Here is a 21,544-nt window from a genome sequence, read left to right on the forward strand (position 1 = left end):
ATTTCATTCAGGACAGATGTTCTCTACTTGAAGGAAAAACACAAAGGAGACATTTGTGGAAATTTTATTTACTAATTTATTTAGGGGAAATTTTAAATTTTATTTATTCATATACCATTTTAAAATCATAATACAGTGAATATCCACCCACCACCCAACCCAAGAATCTAAAATGGGTAATATTTATTGGCCATACATGAGCCAATAATGGCATGACAAAGTGTACTGCAAACAAAGAATTATGATTAAAGGAATTCTGAGCATCTGAGGTCCATTAAACAAACACCCTATGAAGTGATTTTTACCTAGTAGAAATGGATTCACCCCAGGATTCCTTTAAATAAAGATTTGCCTATTACACTGAGAATGTAAATCAATTGCCTGTTCCCCCCCACACACACCACCTCTTGGGAACAATTATCAGATTTTCTTTTTAAAGGTACATTCACAAGAGCCTGAAACCTGGAAGGTGAAGCAGTGATACCCAGTTCCATGTCTTCATTAAAAACCCTCCTTGTACAATAGAAGAGCTATGTTGAAGATGGCAGTAAATATATTTTTGGTTATATAATTTCTTTTAGAACATTTTTTTCTTCTTCTAGGTCAATGGTAGGAACTGAACTGAATGGTTTTCCTTCTAACAAAAGAACTCTTCCCTCTCTAACAAGTAATAGAAAAGTATCTCTTCAGCAACCAGCATTTTTTATCAGTCCTTTGTCTATTCTAAACTGAAAGCCAAGACTGGAACCAACACTAAACTGTAGCTGGGACTGCTTTCCTGGATTTCAGAGGGACTCCTGCAGGAGAAGCAAAAGTGGGAGGGATGGCTGAAGACCTCTTACGATTTTTATATTCCTGACCAGGCCCCTTATGGGTTTTAAACTCACTAACTTTGTATAAATGCACTAAACTTAACCAACGTAACACTCAACTGTCAGAGTGAGAAGTTAAGATAATCTCATGTTCTTAATTTGACTGCACTTTTGGAATGACTTTATTCTTCAAATTTTCCACCTAAAATATGATCTCCTAATGTGTTTTAACTTTCCTCCAAGACCTTTCAGAATAGTTTGAATTCTCAGTTAAACATCGTAATTTTCTTGAGTGTCAGAGTAATAAATGACAGACAGTTCTGCCAAATGATTAATAAGTATTATTGCCCCCTCCCAAATGCAAATTTTTGTGAATAAATGCTCAGCCAGAACTCAAGTCTAAGTGACCCAAGTTTCACCAAAGAGCAAATGGAGGAAGAGTGATAGTGGTTTTAACAGCAATAATAGTAACTGTAATGGTGATGACAATAGTACCTTAAATTTATGGAACATTTAGTCTATGTCAGGAACACAACACACATTATAAAAAAGAGAAGTTTAGAACAGACTGTTACCGCTCCTCCTGATACCTTCAGCTTTGTGTATGGCTCAATCAAATGGCAGCTTTATCATTCTCTTCCTACTGTGTGTGTACTTGTTAACTCCTTCACTGGTGGTCAAAGCCCACAGAGACCAAGTCATTGATTTATTCTTCGCTTCTCTACAGACTCTCGATCTGGGCTGTATATATTTATAACACATATTCATCCAAAATGGATTAGCTAACCTCCAATCATGGAAGACTCCAAATAGATCATCTCCTAGGATATTCTTAGAATCAAAGTCATATCTCCTATTCCAAGGGAATCCCAATGTATCAAAACAGTATTCAGTAATTTGTTTGCACATACAATTGCTAAAAACTATGATTTCGCATGCTAGTTTCACAAAAATCAAATCCAGCTGTTTCCACCAAATGTATGCATTTTTTTTTTTTTTTTTTTAAGAAACCAGCAGGATGAATGGGGGCTGGTGAGGGAGATAATCCAAAGGATACACATATTTTGGAAAAATACAATTTGCATGTGATACAGAGATGACCTCCCATCCCACCACTCAAATATATTTCAAATTCTAGAGATTTTAGTGTGATTATTTTAAAGTAGAAATTGAATTGCATTCTGAAAAATCTTCCCCGAGTTCACATTGAGAAAGTAAACAAATAAGGCTGAACATGCCAAGAGAACCAATTTTTTCCTTATGGTTCAATATATAATAACTGTTAATTCTGCTAGTGACTATCATCATTATCATCATTTACCAGATGACAGCTGGATATCCAGAGCCAAGTGAAGAAAAGACCCTAACCCGTCAACTTTTATCTTCTAATTATGATAAGTTACCAACTCAGATAACATCTTTCTGCCCACAAAGGAGTAGAATGAATAAAAAGTGAGCTTGAAGGTTTATGTTAAACTTGACTTTTTGAAAAGACAAGCATCTGTTTTTAAATGGAAAGATCCATTAAAATCAAAAAAACGATGGGCAACAGTGGAAGTATAAAATGAGAGCATCTTAATGACAGTATCGTCCAGCATCCCTGGTGACATCAAGCTCTATCCACGGTGAGCACTAGGTCTCCACTGGAAGGAAGTGGGTTTTGATGGCATAAACAGCATTGTATTAGGTATGACTGTATGAAGACTTACAAGCCTGATGAAACCAGAGTGGGCGAAGGAAAGAAAAGAATTTTCCCCACAACTGTGGGAAAAACTAGCAAGAATCAACAAGGAACATAAAAATTCTTTGTTGTGTATTGTTCATAAGATATTCCAAAAATGAATATAACATAGTCAGGGTTGTTTTTTTTTTTTTTAAAACCCCCAGAAGAAAGGTTATGAAATGTTCTTATCTCATCCACCTCACTGCCGAATCCCAGATGATACAAGTTCTGAACAGAGGCGCTAGTTAGTATGCAGCACTAGAATAGGTGTGAACATATGGGTTTTATTTTTGTATTTTTTATTTTATTTTTGTAGTGGGATAAGGAGAAGGCATAAAATTAAATGCATGACATTTGCAGTACTAAGCCATCACATAGGACACCCCAGCTGATGTTTCAATCTTGGATGTAAGAAACTTCAAGATTTTCAACAAACCATTCATGTTCGTACACACCCAGAAAAACCGAGAACCACAGACTTTTCTGAGGAGAGATATTGTAAGTAAAAGTCTAAATATGAACAGAAGAGATGTGACCCACATATTCAAATCCAGACTTTTAAACAAAAACCACATTAACTTAAATCTTAAGTCAACACTAATTGTACTTACCAATGAGAAGCTTAACAATGGCAGCAGAGGCCATTCTCAGAAACATTTAAGGTTTAAAAGAGTCCACAAGCACTTGAAAAATAATAGCATACTGCTTGCTTCCACAGATTAATATATAACAGTTATTTTTACTAAATTGGACCAAAAAAATTAATAGGTAAATCATGCTCTGATTATCTGAACTCAGCTAGTTAGAGCTTGATCAACTAGAGTCTGATGGAAATGAACCCCCAGTTGTTGCTTTGGTTTTGTCCATAGCATCTACAACATTTCCACAGACACCACTTCTTAGAAAATAGCCAGAAATGTAATGAAAGGAAAATATAAGAGTCAGGACAAATTTGTTACTACCAGTAAAACAAAAACGCCAAAGCACGTGTGCTTTTGACGATGGAACAGAAAGTAACATCATCTTCATATTTCAGAGAATGTGTTCCTTGTTTGCTTCCCGGTGTAGAGAGTACTAAAGTCATCTGTTTATAGGTGTTGTTACCTTACATAAAATTACAACAAAATAAATAACTACTCTTAAAATCCATCAATGGAGGGTTTCCGGAATATAAAAATAACTGTAGAATCTCTCCAAAATTGGAGCTGCACACTACTTTTCGATGTCTAATGCTGAGTACAGAGTAGGGACTCAGTACTTTCCAATGAAGGAATATACCTTTGAAGACAGACATAACACCCTTTTTTAAAGTATTAAAATCAGTGGCATTCACTCAACAATAAGGAGCACATGTTATGTGCCAGACATTGTGTTAGGCTGTAGAATGAAAAGCTATTAAAACAGAAAACAATGAAAAGAACAATATCATTATATTTTTTCTTATCCAGGCTATATTTACATGGTTTTGAATATTCAGATAAAGGTGTAGGACTAAGTTAACCACTTAAGTCCTCAAAATCATTTAGACAAGAGGTATCATGTAACTGAAATCTTAGTTAACTGAGTTTTTCAGTATTCAGTTGGGTGCCAAAACATCCAAATGGGCACGTTACTAAGTATGTGAATATTCAGAAATATACTCAACTGAAAATGTTGCTTTTGTTCTAAATGTCTGACATGCAGTAAGTAGTCTACAAGAAGCCAGTCCATGAAATCAGTGGGTTCATATCCTGTTTGGGGAAATAATAAAACAAATAGCAACCTACCAGTATCTTCAAGGTTCTGTTTTGAAAGTTGGTCACTGAAGGGCATCAGAATAAAACCAGCAGATGGCTCTGAACACTTAAAAAATACATACATGTATAGAGAGACAGATATGGATATATGGAGCAGCGAGCAAATATAACAAAACAGAAGGGAAGACAGAAACTAAGCTAAATAGAGAAGTCACAAAGGAAGACTATGAGGGAGAGTCCATTTGAAAAAGTAGGGCCAAAAAACAGAAGGAATGGCCACAGACAAGGGCTCCAGGTCTGGCCAGAAGAGCCAGGAGAACCCATGATAAATTACGCAAGGCAGCCTGAGAAGAGAACAAGGTGGGCCACCTAGAAAGGAGACTAGGCACCTCCACTCTGAGAAGGTGAGCAGGTTTGCAGTAGAAAGCAAGAAACATGAACTTTAAAATCCTTCAGACACATATGTCCCAATAACAAAAACACATGAGCGTACAAGATGAAAAACTCCAGAGTATTTTCAGACTTTTAAAACTCCAACAGGTACCATGTCTTCCCTTCCAGCCTCTAAATCCAGGGATAATGATTAGAGACTTTGGAATCAAAAGGGCTTTAGTAACAGGTTAAGCTAAACGAGGCCAAGGATTCTGCAAATTGAATCCTTGCAGATACCATGCAGAGTTTTACTCTGGTCTCCAAGGCCACGGCACACCCAAAAAGACTAAGGTAAATGACATTCCCCTATTCAAGGCACAGTGCAGAAACCAAATGAGGGGCAATGGAGGAAACTTGAAAACTCCTAATAAATAATGTGGCTTCCAGAGTCATCCAGAGTAGCTAACTAGCAACTTTTCAAGGAGAAATAAAAATGCATATGTTCTATTTCACTAAAAAATCATTCCATGTCCAGCTTTAGTGCGATTAAAAGAAAAAAGGATTTAATATTACAAAAAGGAAAAAGCAACCATAAACATATAATTAGCATACTTTTACCCTGTACATCTTCTAGAAGAAGATCACAAGCACAAATGTTTGCCATTTCCTGAGGAAATAATTACTATTAATGCTGAGGGGAAAGAGAAGTGACAGAAGTTCTAAAGACTGCCTAGGGCAAGAATAAAAAAGTATCAAGTCAGAGGCCACAGACACATTAACTTCGTATCTCAAGTCCCCGACGGGATTCAGATAGCTCTGCTTGAATAAAATCCGACGATATCCCCTAGTTAAAAGGATGAGTGTTTCTGTAGAAACGACTAGATAAATCTTATCACCGGTCAAAAACGCTTTTTTAGGCAGTTCTGCATACATATTTGAGAGTTGGAATATTTGAACATTTTTACTCCTGAAATCTGGGTACTGTTTGCACTTCAAAAGACTTATATAACTCTGTGAGTGGATTTCTTTTCAATATCTTTAAGATACAATCCCTGAAAATGTTAGTCCTTGGATTGGATATACGCATACCCAGAAGTTGCAAAGCTCTCCGGAGGAACGGGTACTGTGGGGTTGACCGGCAGAGCTCCTAAACGTCAAGAATGGTATTTGGAGTTCAAGGTTGAAGGCGGCATGAAATAGGCTTGAAAGAGTATAGCCCATCTCAAAAGGGTTTAAAACTGCACCTTTACTTAAGAAATACCCCAAACAGACAGCACGACGGGCCCTTTTACCTGTCCTACCAGTGCCGGGCAGGTCAGGGTGTGGAAAGACTTCCAGAGCTCCGAGCGGTGTCCTATATGTAACCCAAGAGCCTCAAGAGAGCGGCAGGCGACTTCGGGGACCCGCCAGTGCGCAGGGCGGGGGCGGAGGCCCGGCCGGTCCTCCCGCACGAGGGTGCCCAGGGCCCCTCGGGACCAGGGCGGCCAAAGGGACCCGCGGCGTCGCCGTGCCAGGCCGCCTACCGGCCCCCGCGACCCGCACGGCGGCCGCGGATCCCGACGTCCTGGGCGCCGCACGGGGCGAGGCGAAGCCCGGAGCGCGGCCCCGGGACTCTCCGTCTCCGAGGGGCCGGAGCGCGGCCTCCGGGCAGCTGCGCGCAGCTGGACGCGGCCCCGGGCGCCTCCGCCCCAGCCCTTCCCCTCCGGCTCGGCGCCCAGGCCGCCCCTCGCCTGCGGCCCCTCCGCGCCGCCCGACCCTCGGCAACTTACTGCGGCAGCGCGAGGGCCGCGACGAGGGGCCGTGGGTGGGCGAGCGGCTGGAGAGTGTCGGGGCCCGCGGCTCAGGGAGGCTGCTGGAGCGGCCGCCGCCTCGCTGGTCCGCGCCGAGACGAGCGCCGGGGCCGCCGCGCTGCAGAAGGCGGGCTGGGCAGGTGGGCGCCGCTTGTGTAGCCGCGCCGGGGGCGGGGCCTGGCCGGGGGGCACCGCCTCCCCCGCCCCCCTTCCTCCCCCCGCCCAGCCCCCGCGCTCGCCGACCCCCCACCCGAGCCCGCCTCCCGCGCCTACAGTCCAGGCCAAGCTGGCCAGCCCTCGGGGTAGGAGGGTCGGGCTGCAGCGCCGCGGAGTCTGTCTACGGCCCGGTGCCCTTGGCCGTGCGCTCGGCCGGGGCTAGGCCCGTGGGCGCCGGCGCGCGGGGGAGGCCGAGCTCTGCCGGGCGGCGAATTCTTGCTTTCCCTGGAGGTCCCAGCCTCGGGGGCATCTCCGAGGCTGCTTCTAAGTAGAGTTCCTCTAAGTGGGAGTTCTGCCCCCGATTTATTTTTTATTCTGAGAAGAATTTGCAAGTAAGAAAGTAATGATAATAAAATATGTCAAGGATCGTAATAAATAGAACCCAGATGGGCGTGCTTTGTCAAATAGTACTGCTTCACCAGTAAAAACCGTAAACCGTTTATTACAATGTTTAGTTGCTAGTTTGAAAATCCCGGTAATGTGAATAGGTAGTCCTGATGATTTAGGGGTGGGCTTATAAGAAAGTGACATTTGCTGTTTCTGAGAGAGTAGTAAGAGTTACATAACCAAGGTTTCTCATGCTGTGCTGTTGTTTACTTTAGGGGTCTCTGATAAAATTAAAGACACAGTATGAAACTGTTCATTTCAATCCAAAAGGAGGCCAACACTGGCACTGAATTGAACAGTGAGTGTATATTATTGGGTTTTTTAAAATTTTTATTTATTTATTTATTTATTTTTGGCTGTGTTGGGTCTTCGTTTCTGTGCGAGGGCTTTCTCTAGTTGCGGCGAGCGGGGGCCACTCTTCATCGCGGTGCGCGGGCCTCTCACTATTGCGGCCTCTCCCGTTGCGGAGCACAGGCTCCAGACGCGCAGGCTCAGCAATTGTGGCACATGGGCCCAGTTGCTCCGCGGCATGTGGGATCCTCCCAGACCAGGGCTCGAACCCGTGTCCCCTGCATTGGCAGGCAGATTCTCAACCACTGTGCCACCAGGGAAGCCCTGTATTATTGTTTTTGTTTGATGGAAAGATCTACCTTATTTTGTTGAGTAGCGTGGTAAACATCTTTATTCATCTACCAGTAATGCTCTTCCCTTTGGCAAAGTGCCAAATTCATACTGTGGAATTATATGTACATTTTTCATGTGATGTTCTAAATCATTCTTAACTTCTCTAAGACATGTGTTCCCAAGAGAATCTGATTAAAGATTTGGGGCTTCACTCCAGAAACTGGACCATGTACAAAATCTCAATGACTATTTCAGAAGCGCATGTACCTCATGAAGCCATTAAGAACCCCATTAAAGAACTGGAAATCTAAATAGCAACATGGCTACAAGAGTATTATCTGTTCTAGTAAATGTCCTAAGTCATAGAGACACTGTTAATATAAACTTACTTTTATAGTATAAAATGGATTCCTTATGCAAATAATTATTAATGACATTGAGGAAAATGATGCGTATAGACTCTGACACCAAATTCATTCAGTCCCACAAAGGCTAAGAGGCATTGTACAGGGGGGTGAAGACTCAAGACTCAAGAGTATTTGTCTAATTTCTAAAGGTTAAGAACATAATCTAAATTTTTTTACCTGTTTTTTTTCTTTAATAGAGATTGCTATTTTTTAATTTATGAGATTATTTCCCGGCATATTTTTATTTAAACATTGTGAAGGGACAGTCTGTAATTAGGTTGCAGAACAATGATTGGGGATAAACTAATCTACTTGACATTTAGAAACTGCTAATTTAGTCAAAATACCAATCTTTGAGTTTATCTAGTAATCTGCCCATCTGATTTTGGTACTTCCTGAAACAATACATGTGTCCATGTGTGTGAATAATAAAAGCTATTTCATCTCTAAGCAAAAACGAACAAGTCCTTTCTAACAAGCACAATGTTTGATGAATATCTTGACACAGTAGAAGTTTTTTTCTTTAATTAATTAATTTTATTTTTGTCTGCGTTGGGTCTTCGTTGCTACGCGTGGGCTTTCTCTAGTTGCAGCGAGCAGGGGCTACTCTTCGTTGTGGTGCGCAGGCTTCTCATTGAGGTGGCTTCTCTTGTTGTGGAGCCCAGGCTCTAGGTGCGTGGGCTTCAGTAGTTGTGGCTCGTGGGCTCAGTAGTTGTAGCTCGCGGGCTCTAGAGCACAGGCTCAGTAGTTGTGATGCACGGGCTTAGTTGCTTCACGGCATGTGGGATCTTCCTGGACCAGGGATCGAACCAATGTCCCCGGCATTGGCAGGCGGATTCTTAACAACTGTGCCACCAAGAAAGTCCCACACTAAAAGTTTTGATTTATATATTCCTTTTCCTGTTTGCAATTATTTGTTAACTGTGAACCCTGTATCTCATCTTTGGTTATTACTCAAATGTTAAAATGTATTTAGATGTAGAAAGAATAGAAGATCCACAGATCTAGTATGAGTCTTTAAGACTGACTCTGAGAGACAAAGGATATTAGAATAGAACATTTAGAAATAAAATGTTTGACATGGACTAAGCTATTTTGACATCTTCATTTGCATTTCCTTTAGCACTACTCTATTCCTGCTACAGAAACGGAATTATTGTCTTCTCCCTATTTGATTAATCCTTTCACCCACCTTCTGCCTCACCTGTGTGGAGTACTCTACAGTAATCACTTTTCATTTTCATCTGTCAAACTTCCTGCTTAGAAATGAAACAGACGGGGCTTCCCTGGTGGCGCAGTGGTTCAGAATCTGCCTGCTAATGAAGGGGACACGAATTCGAGGCCTGGTCTGGGAAGATCCCACATGCCGCGGAGCAACTAGGCCCGTGAGCCACAACTACTGAGCCTGCGCGTCTGGAGCCTGTGCTCCGCAACAAGAGAGGCCGCGATAGTGAGAGGCCCGCGCACCGCGATGAAGAGTGGCCCCGGTTGCCGCCAACTGGAGAAAGCCCTCGCACAGAAACGAAGATCCAACACAGCCAAAAAAATTAATAAAATAATAATTAAAGGTGCTAATAATTTAAAAAAAAAAGTTAAAAAAAAAAGAAACGAAACAGAAAATCCAAGTTAGTCATTTTCAGCAGAAGGAGTAATCTAGGTTGTTGTCTTCCGAAGATTTCAGAAACATTTGTGCATGTCTGAACTCCTAAGGTTTTATGAAATTACAGGAAAGTTCAAGGGACTTTTGTAGTTCAATAAATTCCACACCCTGTACTCCTACACTTGCCAAATACAACCCAGAGTAAGTCTCATATCCACGAATAAGGGATTTACTTTAACTATCAAGGCTGAATGAGTTGATTCTTATTAGTTCTAATTTTGACTCCATTATCCCCAAGCTATTTCAGCAAAGACAAAGCTAAAATCCCCCAGTTTTTAAAAAATGGTTGGATACTAGATATTGAAGCTTGTTTTATAATTGAATAAATAGGCTTGAAGGAGAAAAAAATATTGGATCAGAGTTCAGACCACTAGAGTTTCAAGTGCTTTCAGGCCACTGTTGTTCTCCATTTCCCTTTCAAAAACATGTAAAAAATTAAAGGTGACTTTCCACACATTCCATATTTACCCATCCCTTAAGATAAACAATAAAATATTGAAAAAAATACAATAAGCCCTTATAAGACAAATTATCTTTTAAATTTGTATTTTTCTACTTGTCTTTTAACAAAGACCAAATAATGGTTTCGCAATGGTTTTCAGTTCTGCACTGCTCTCCCTATGAATTTCCCTACATCCTGCCACTCTGCTTGTTTCTGGGTTTTCTTTACATTGGCCATTAATCAAGAATCGCCCAGAACTCCACCCGTTCCGTGCTGGTCTCTGTTTCCTTCGGCCAGGATTCCTGCTGGGACTGTATCTGCTGAAAAAAGTCAGCCTTCTCAATCCAAACATCTTCAGTCAGCCCATTGCTCTAAGGACTGAAAACCAGGGAGGGGGTCAGGAGAGAGCTCAGCTGATGTAAATCCTTCTCTGTCCCTCCACCTTGTCAAAGGTTCTCACTGCTCCAGAGATGGCTTCCTAACCATGTCCAGTGGCCTTTCTCAGTTTTCAACTGCCTCAAATTCTCTCTGGCTTTCTATCCTTTTGTCTTGAAATTGTTTTCCCCCTTGGCTTTTGTGATCTCTTCATTTTCTTCCTACCATCCTTACAACTTTTTGTCCTCCTTGCTAACTATGGAACCCCTAAGAATAAATTCTTGAATCATTTAATCTTCATCCACCTTCACAATCTTAGTTGTTATCCATTCCTAAGGCTCAGCCAACTTGATGGCATCTCTCCCAAAAGCTACTTTGTTAGACCTTGTCTTTGCTCCAAACTGTGTCTCTGGGGAGATAAACTTGCAAGTACTTGAAATTATATGATTGAAGAAAAATCCATCTCTTCCTTAGACTGATACCTCTCTCCAACTTTCTTCTTACTATTCTTCTGGTACTCTTTAAGTTATACATTCTCCTGGTAATAACCTTAAGTTGTTATTTACAGCTCTGTCCTCTACTTTTTTTTATGTTCCATCAGTCACAAAGTGCTGCTACTCTTCCTCCGTTAATTCTGTATTACAGAAACAATTCTTTCTCTTGATTTCTAATCTCCGTCTCCCTAATCTCTATCCTTATCATGTTTTTTTCTAACATCTTTATTGGAGTATAATTGCTTTACAATGGTGTGTTAGTTTCTGCTGTATAACAAAGTGAATCAGCTATACCTATACATATATCCCTATACCTCCTCCCTCTTATGTCTCCCTCCCACCCTCCCTATCCCGCCCCTCTAGGTGGTCGCAAAGCACCGAGCTGATCTCCCTGTGCTATGCGGCTGCTTCCCACTAGCTATCTATTTTACATTTGGTAGTCTGTATATGTCCATGCCACTCTCTCACTTCGTCCCAGCTTCCCCTTCCCCTTCCCTGTGTCCTCAAGTCCACTCTCTATGTCTGTGTCTTTACTCCTGTCCTGCCCCTAGGTTCTTCAGAACCTTTTTCTTTTTTTTAGGTTCCATATTATCCTTATCATGTTAAGACAAGTTACTGCAGTCTTCTCAACAACTCATGGTGTCTTCTCATCGATTATAGAATCAAACTAAACTCCTATCTTGTACAGACCCCATCAGTATATCTTCTTGACTTATCATGTGTCCAAGATGGTAGCCGCTTGCCACGTGCACCTCTTGAGTGCTTGATTCATGACTAACCTGAACTGAGATGTGCTTAAGAGTAAAATATACCCTGAATTTCAAAGACCGTACAATCAAAGTCATGTAAAAATGGCTCACTAATAATTCTTTCACATGGATTACATGTTGAAGTAATGTTTGGGCTAGGCCATATACATCATTGGAATTATTTTCACCTGTTTCTTTTGACTTCTTTTCTATGTGACTGCTAGAAAATGTTAAGTTACAAACGTGGCTCACCTTGTATTTTACTGGACAGCGCTGCTTTAGACAATCAACAAGCCTGTTCTGGGCTAAGCAAGATGCAACAAATGTTTCAAAAAGCACGAATAATCCACCCCTTCACAACCCAGCTAGGGGGATAAGACATTGAAATCAATTATTGACACAACCGGTAGGAAAATGTCAAATGACTGAAGAAGAAAATTAGCCCTGTGGAAGCTTAAAGGAGAGAAGTGGTCAGGAAGCCTTTTCTGAAGAAGTGGAATTTCAAAAGATCCTTGAAGGACAGATAGATTGCTTTTCTGCAGCTGTGGAAGAAAGATAAAGCCATTCTGGGACAGAGGAGGTGGGAAAGCACTGAGGAGGCTTGGGGTAAATGTGTAGACCATTGGCTGGGGTGAGTGCCATGCCCTGGAAGGGACTCGGGTCGACACATCTCCTGTGCCTCTATGGGCTCAGTCACCTCTAGGATGACTTCTTGCCTGCTTTTCATCATTCTCTGTCCCATTGCTTTCTTCCAGGCTTTACCATACTCAGGACCTGAAGCTAGGATAAAAGGTACATGCATGTTGCCAGCCAGATCTTCACCCTGCTTCTGATGAAGTTTCCAGAAAGCGTGCTCCAGTGTATGCTCCCAGACAGTGGCACCACATGGTGTTTTTGCTGAGGAAATATTCTCCCACACTGGGGAAACCTTTGAATGGAGGGTCTGACCCAAGTAAAGAACAGAACTCAGTATTTATTTAAATTGCCACCTATCTACGTTGGCCAACCATTCTGATTTGCCCAGGAGTATTCCAGTTTTAGCACAAAAAGTCCCATGTCCCAGGAAACCCTTCAGTCCCAGGGAAACTGGGATGGTTGGTTTGTTTTACTTACTCTGCCATGTTCCAGGTTCTGACTTTCTGTTTCCTTTTTAGTCACTACTGTGATTTCTAAGACAAAATGACAGATAGTACAATTGTGTTGAAAAGGAGTGTGGTTGCTTTCTCTGGTCACAGCAGTGCTGACTTGACAGCATTTTTTCTCAGCCTTGGTTTTGTGATGTCCTGGGGGGGGGTCACAGTTCTTCATGTTAAATTCATTCAACTTCCATTTTAAAAATATGTCACTGGATACACTCAATCAAATAGAAGGGGGACACTTCAGTTCTAAAAAGTGGGAATAGATGGAGTCCTACCTGCAAGTAACCTTACCTCTTCACTGGAACCTAATCATCCCTGTCAGTTCCCTGGTACTTCCTCCTGAGCCTCTTTCTGGGCCCTGGGAAGCCATGCTCCTCTTGTAAGTCCCATTCTTGTTCCCAAGGCCTGATAGCTAAAGGACGTCATCAATATGAAGAGAAAACACCTAGATGAGAAATTCGAGAAGCAGATGCAATTCCAAGTTCTGGCAACAAAAGGGTTACCTGATTAAGAAGTCTCCTCGTCCCAAAGGAATGAAGCAACAATGGTGAATGGGTAGGTGATAGGTTTGGACTTTTAAGATACTGACCTGAAACCTTTCAGATCATACCATCTACACCATATATTCATAAAGCTTAGTTGCAGTAGAATCACTTACTCAAAAGTTCTTGCACAAGTCTGAAAAAATATCCAAATTCCAATTTCCACTTAGCAACCACCTCTTGCACGGTGCTGTGAATTCCAAGTTGCAAAACTTGGGTCTCAAAATACTCATGTGGAAAATGTTACTATCTACCACCTTCCAGGGCTTCTGTGTAGCCTCATCAAAAAATTAAATACTTGGAGGTCAAACAATGAAAAGCAAATTAACCTCTGGTGGTGGGGGCAAGGGAGAGGGACAGATGGTTCCTTGCTTAGCATGACTTTGATGTTTTACTGTCTGGCTTGGGCTCCATCCCTTAAAAGATCCATCCCTTAAAAAGCTCTATGAGTTGGTAACCTGTCCTAAAGACCTCAGGGGATGAGAGCTTCAGAGAGTATACTTTTAAAGCTCCCACCTCTTTTACTTTTATATTTGGATTGGCACGAATTGGTGCCTCTCAGCAAATTAAGCAGTCTTTTGTGCCTTTTGTATCCTAGACAGAGAGGCAGAGTCTGTTTTAATGATGAGCAGTCTGGTACGCCGAGTTTCTTCATACAAGTCAATGGTGGTTTACTCCGTCCCAGGGAGAACACCTGAGTTCTTCCTCGGTTACATAGAAGAGTTCAGAGTGCTGGCTCTCATGTGGCTTGTTCCCTAGTCTCTACTATCAAATGTGACCGCACTAGAAACTGCGTGCATTTTCTCCAGAAACTTTAGGGGAAATTGCCCTTTTGTGCTTTTGGATCTGGAGAGAGAGCTTGTACAGCCAGGCTGAACCTGAGTAGGATCCTGGCCTAATTTGGAAGGCACTTCAGTTCTGCCTGGGTTTTCATTTTCATCTTTCCCAAAATTTAATTCTGAGGAAGAAATCATGAACTAAAAAGATATAATTACGTACAGATGTGCAGTAAAAAAACACAAACTGATCCTACTGGTTGCTAAGTTAGCTAAATGTATGATTTTGAGCAAAAAGTTCTCAACTGCATTTTTTTCACTTTCTTTTTCCTGTGAAGTGAGGATAATAATACTTCCTTTAACTTCTCCAAAAGATTGTGAGTGTGATACACAGGTAAGCAAAAACGCTGTGAACAAGTTAAGTCACTCATTAAGGTTTGGCATGGTTCATACCCCATCAGTCTAAAATTCAGTTCCAAATACAATTTAAAGTTAAAAATCTAACTCATTTCTCAGGCTATGCGTGTAAACCACGTAATGTAGCATTATCTTTAACATTACATTGAAACGAATAAAATAAAGTTTTAAATAACTGATACTTTTAAGCCAGGTTGATCTGTCCAAACAATCTTCCAACAATAGTTCTATCTTTAGGGTCATCTTCCCTGTGTCAGCAGCAGTCATCGCCAGAGTGTGACCCATGACCTGTTAACTGGCCGAAAGGACCTCAGTCTGATGATCATACTGCTTTCCTTTCTGTTGGCCCCTGTGCTGACCTTCCTTCTAGCCTTCTTACAGTTCATGGAAACTTAGAGCAAAAAATAACTAGCAGAAGAAAAATAGGAGAGAAGAAAAAAATCTTGAAATTACAACATTTTAATTTTAAATTCTCAGTCATTTCACAGCCTATGTAGGTAAGTGGTAATTATTAAAAGTATACAAAAATACGTTCCCATTTATTATTAAATACACCTAAGGATGAGTCTTAGGAAAATCTACTGGGACCCCACTTCTAACGCTGCAATCTCAGCCTCCCAGCAAGGCCAGGCTGGTAACATCAAACTTTGAGGCTAGCTGGGCATCAGACGATAGTGGGGTGGGGGGAAGGAGGCTATAGAACTGAGAAAACATTCAAATACAAAAATTTAAACACTGAGCCAGATAGGCAACACACAAATACAGGCTGAATTAGTCCCCAGGCAGGGCTGCCAATTTTCCACATCTGTTCTAAAGGTTACTCATATAACCGTGCAGTCAACTGAAATTATTTATTAAAATTATTTTTTAAACCACATTCACTATAGGCATAGTGGATATTTGATTGTCTGTACTATTCCAGTACGTTATTCCCTTTAAGGTACAGTTTACATTTTTTTTTTAAGGAAATACGAAGTTTAGTGTAAATTTCTTTCAAAAAGTTACATAAGCGTCTTTCCCATGAGAAACTCCACTTGTTCGTGTGGGAAACTATACAAAGGAGTTTATTAGCAATAAGATTGTGCATGATCATCAGAATAGCAAAGTAATCATTTTTAACTGAGTGCATATTCTAATCCTCCTGTATGAATTATGTGAATAAAATCTTTGAAGAACTGTTGAGGAGGCAATCTTGGCTAAATTGAATTTGACAGTGCCCCTTTATCTAGTTCCAATGTGATTAGTCTATGGGGTGCATATAGACCCATAGAGGATACTGCTTTAAAATATGGTGCAATGAGTACATTCCAGCATTAGATAAAGCAACTCAGGACAATGAACACTGCATCGAATAAAAGTAACTTCAACATCCACAGTGTAACATTTCCTTTTTGGGGGGAGGGGTTCAATTTGATAGGCTGTTTCACATCATTTTATTTTTATGAAAGTTTGACAGTAATATCCAAGGGGGTAAACGTTCATTTTACAACTGGGTATGTTTTATACCCTTAAGTTCCAGCCGGTTGTGCCCTGCATGACCCCAGGAGGTGCCATTCTTGTGGACAACAATGTGAAAAGCATCCGTGGGATTCAGGCAAAGTACAATTTACGCAGCCGTAAGGCAACCTCACTGAAGATTCAAGGGGTAAACAAGCTGTTCTGCATAGGCGTGTTTCTCAAAGAGCAGAAATTTGTCCACTTAAGTACCCAAATTTAAAACATCTGTGTGCATGTACATAATTGTAAATAAGCACTTTAACTGGTTTTTTAAATGAGTGTACGACTTCCTGGATCCTTAAAGAGATGATGCAAATGAAATTTTCTTGTTACCTTTGGGTCACGATTATGAGGGTGCAAATAATGAGAACACTGTAATGTGTGTTACCCCATGGCTATTGAAGTGTGCATGGTATTTTTAAAATGTTATGAATATGTCTTTAAAGAAAAGACAATTTTTAAGGACTCTATCTTAGCTTGGATTTCCCCAGAAACCAACATGAGACAAGGATTTGACTGCAAGAAATTTATATGGGAGGAATAAGGAGATAGGGAATTAAGATGGGGGAGGGAAGGAAACTAATAAAGGGTGTTATCAAAAGCATCATGTTGACAAGTGGCGCTTAACCCTTTGGGAGACAGTGTAGATGATGTGTCTCAGAATTCTCTCATTGAGGGAGAGGGAAATGGGACACTTACACATCAATTCCATCACCTTTGATGCAGGGCTTCTCCTGGGGGCTATTAACTCTCCTCGAACATGGACAAACAGGCTGAAATAGCCAGAGAAAGCCCTACAAAGGCACATGAAGGACCTTGTCATCTCCGTCCTCATTATGTCATAGCAGCCCTGGATCCTCGCGTTAATCAGAACTTCTTTCTTTGCTTATTGGTCACCTGGAAGAAGAAGCTGAAAATGCCAAGGGAGAAGATGTAACTTAAGGTTCAGTGGAACCTTGCTCTGTCCCCTTATAGAAGGATCCCTCTCCCTCCCAGGAACCAGGACCCAGCATAGGCAAAGTGGTGGGAATGGGAAGCACAGATTTCCAAGTCATTCCCTGACCCATGTATTTTAAACACGAACACTGTTGCAGGCTAACTTGTTAAATTAAATTAGGGTACATCGGGGCTCACAGCCCCTGCATCCTACAATTCAGTTCAAGATATGACATGGTTCTTGATTTCTTACCATGGCCAGTAGAGGCATTTTCAGGAGACTTCCATTTGGCCTTTCTTAACAGATGATTTACTCTGCAGGTCAAAGAACCTGTGCGGGGTGAGGTTTTGCCAGCTCTAAGAATAGTCATTTTGATTATGCCCTTGGGCAACACAGACATTTCTACTTGGTTGTCCATAGATGCACTGGATCTCCTGTCAGATGAACTTGGGCCAGGACTCCAGACTCCACTTATTCTCTAGCCTCTGAGTAGCCCCGACTCTAAAAAGGGGCCACGATGTTGGCTTACATCCACCAGGATGAGTATCCCGCTTCTCACAACTGGAACTTAATTCTGCTGAGGAAATACAGGAGTACACACTACAGTTCCATCTGTTCTTCCATTCAGTGTGTTTATGCCCCCAATTAAGCATGAGACAGGGGCTGTGAGTCTGTTTGTCATTCCTTAGCTGCTTTCAGATCCCACGTCATCTGTCATTCCACTGCACCAGTTACGACTCTGTGATTTGAAGGTATATATACTTTGTACGACATGGTCTCTAAATGCAATCCGTAACTCATCCAATGCCAAGCAAAGTAGCGATCTGTTCCAGTGCTGGAGGAAAACCAATTGTGAAATAAGTAAGAGATAGTTTGCCTCCTATGAGGTGACTCTTGGCATCCACCACCATCCTAAGAGATTTCCAAGGGTCATGCTTTTCCTTTGCCTTCATGCTACCCTATTTAACCTAACCCCTGAATAAGATACAGTGCCTTTGTTATATTTGCCCTTCACTGGTGTCATTTAGTAAAGAGATTTGGGGGAGGAGCTAATTCTGTTTTCTCTTTGAGTGTAATATTTACCTTTAATTTTGTAGCTGGTTTGCTAAGCTTGTTGACGTATCTCTGAGGCTTGCCTATTTTTTTCTCTCTAAGAAGTACAACTTTTAATATCTTTTATTTTGTTCTCTTCTCTGTCTTTAGCAATAAAACGAATCAATTTTATACTAGAAGGTATTATTTTGTGCTTGTTCTGGAAATAGGTTCACCAGAAGTGTTATTGCACTTTTTCTTTTTTTTTTTAATGGTATGAGAGTTTCCATGGCTTTCTTTTACTCTTTGGCAATGTTTTATGATAAACAGTGTCCTGGGCACTAGTGATGATGGGATTGCTGGTCTAATAAAAGCATTTTCAGATATTCTTCAGTATCTTTCTTATTTCCTTCTCTTTTGTAGCTGCTTATACAAAATCACCTTTCAGATTCATTTGTCCCAACACATACTGGTTGATATTCTATATTCATGTTCGTGTGTTGTGTTCCCTTTCTACACTTATGGCTTGCAATTAGATGTTTTGCTTATTTTATTTTTAAATAAATCATTCTTGGGCAGTCAATCCATTTTTAGGATTGATTGTGAGAAGAAATAAAATCATCAAAGAAGAAAAACCTATATGCACATTTTTATCTGACCCATACTCTCCCATAGAACTTCACTGGTGATAAAACAAATGAAATCTGCAGCATTTTCAATGTGCTTACAAGTATGTGCTTACAAGTATGCGAGAAGGTGAGTGGATATTCCCAAGCATGAGTTAGATAACATCTTAAGATTATTTTTATGCTATGGTTCTACTATTACCTCCAGGAAAAGAAAGCAAATGCAACCAAATGTATTATAGGACAGTGGAGAACCTGGGATTTATATTTTTGCTCTTCAGTGTTCTTTCTGTCCATTGGTAAATTATACTGTTGTCATAGAACCATTGAAAGCTAGAGTTGAAGTGGGTTTCTGGCATGACCCAGCACAGCTATTCCATTCTTCACAAAAGTGGGGACCTAAGTAATTTAAATGTCTTTTCCTAAAGTCATAGCCCTAGTTAGTGGTAGAGCTGGGGGTGGGGAGATACCCAAACTGAATGTTATAATTTTTTCGCTATCATTTTGCTTCTCAAAGCAAATCCCATGACTCTGCCTATATGTAATGTAGGAAAATTCTCTGGAATTTCCCCAGTCAACTGGACGTCTTGACTTCAGGGAAGAATGTAAATGTCAGGAGAGGTCCACCACCAATGCATCACTGCTCTCGTAATAGAGGGGGCAGGTGTCCTGTGGGTCAAGGCTGAAGCAGTTGGCAGGAGAGTAGTACTTGCCTCAAACACGCTTCACCACTAGACAAATACAGGATTTCAATACTTAGGACAACTTGCCCTGTAACCTTGTGATTTCAAACAGAGATGTGAGTGGAAGTGCAGGTAGAGAGACAGAAAGGCAATGACTAGGCATTTGCCAAAACCATGTGTCAACTAAATGAAATGTGTCAAAAACCTGTACAAACACAAAAGATAAAGCACATGGGGTACGTTATTAGAAAAGACAAATTTTCGAACATTGCTTTATCTATCTCCAATGTACTGCTTAATTTTTCTCTAAGGGATTAAAACGATGTCTTCTCAATGGTTGGGAGAGGTTAGGTTATGTCTCTATGGTTAGGTGAGATTAATAGAGAATATTATACAAAAGGCAAAGCTTTTAATACAACTTAGGTGAAAATAAAGCAAGGCTGAATTGTTGGCTCATCTTTCCCATCTGGCAGCCCTGTGATTAGTGGTATCAGGGGGTGTGTGGAGGGGGTGTGTGGAGGGGTGTAGCTGGAGAGCTGCAATCATTGCTTTCTCTCTGGTGTTGACGTAGGTGTCAAAAACTGGTTGACATGCTTGATATGTTGGGCAATTCTTGTGATAACTTAGTTCAAGCTTCTGCTCTTAGGCAAACACGTAAGTGAAAAACAGACTGTAAATGTCCACTAGCTGGAATGACCAGCGGCTAATCTGGTTTTCCTCCATGTACAGTATACACTTCATCCCAGCAGATGGTCATGATGGGGTGGTGCAGGGTGATACATGCTTTCTTTCTTTTTTTTTTTTTTTGCCAATATTTTATACTAACTTTATTTTATTTTTTTTTCACACACACACTGTATTTTATTTTTACAAGAGATAAATAGACTGACACCAAGCATTGTAAATGGATGACCACAAAAAAAGCAACAATGATTGCAAGTACCAAACACGAAACACACTCATACTATGTCATAATATTGATATTCAGTCCAGTAATCCTCCACTGTAACAGCTCCTTTACTTTGCAGTGAAAATTGATTGATACATGCTTTCTTATGCAGAGACCCACTGATGACAAATTCTCTCCCTTACATCGTTAGCTCTAGTTTAATGAGATCCTGAAAATAAATGTTAGGCTAACATTAAATAATGTTTCTAGGGAAATATATAAGGGGCTAAACCACTTTCCTTAAATTAAATCTTAATAGTGGTAACTTGATTTTATGAGTGCAAAAGGGAATGCTATGACACCTCTACATGGGTTTGAATATAAAAATTATATTTAATCTGCTGTTACCATAGATTTAGCTATAAAAATCATTTCAAGGACATTGTGTTTTGATGTAATGTACAACATGACAAATATAATTAACACAGCTGTATGTTACATATGGAAGTTGAGACTAGTAAATCCTGAGTTCTCATCACAGAAAAAAAAATTCTATTTCTTTAATTTAGAACCTATATGAGATGATGGATATTCACTAGATTTATTGTGATAATCACTTTATGATGTATGTAAATCAAATCATTATGCTGTACACCTTAAATTTATATAGCGCTGAATATCAATTATATCTCAATAAAACTGAAAAAAAAAAGAACATTGTGTTCTTACACTTCTCTGGGAAAAAAGTAGACCTTTCTAAAAATAATAAAGGATACACACACAGGCAAATTTTTTCCTTTTAGTTAATAAAAAGGAGTAACACTATGCAATTTTGAAGCACAGCTGACATATATTTGGCACTTAATAAAACAAACTTTGTAATAAATGAATAATTATTTGAGCTTTGAGGGTTTTTTTTCCTTCAGTAAGCCTTATAATGCTTTGAAAATTCTCTTAATACAATTGCATTGGTCATCATCCAGTTCATAGAGAAATATGGAGCTTCTTAAACACCATATAAGCAGATAAAATGTACACAGTCCGCTTTCCAAGAGCTTTCAGTTGGAAAGAATAGTCAATTAAATCAATATGTAGGAAAAATTCAGATATGTAAGTGTACAGCAAACTTAGGGATAATATAGCAAAATCCACATTATTGAACCTCCTTTTTTCAACACAATAGTTGATTTTATATAGATAAAATTTTATTTTCCCATCC

The 21,544-nt window shown here is 40.4% G+C and overlaps 1 protein-coding gene across 5 annotated transcripts in view; it reads right to left on the reverse strand.

Moving 5' to 3' along the window:
- Window positions 1-6,565, reverse strand: part of SLC7A2 (solute carrier family 7 member 2) — a 71,853-nt gene extending 65,288 nt beyond the window's left edge. For 2 of the 5 annotated variants that reach the window (XM_036838653.1, XM_036838649.1), the window contains exon 1: window positions 6,413-6,565. The gene's annotated coding sequence lies outside the window, so the exon portion shown is untranslated. The other 3 variants (XM_036838650.1, XM_036838652.1, XM_036838651.1) reach the window with 3 other exon arrangements.
- Window positions 6,566-21,544: the final 14,979 nt, after the last annotated feature.

Source organism: Balaenoptera musculus, chromosome 21, assembly GCF_009873245.2.
Source record: "Balaenoptera musculus isolate JJ_BM4_2016_0621 chromosome 21, mBalMus1.pri.v3, whole genome shotgun sequence".
In the NCBI taxonomy this organism is placed as follows: Eukaryota; Metazoa; Chordata; class Mammalia; order Artiodactyla; family Balaenopteridae; genus Balaenoptera; species Balaenoptera musculus.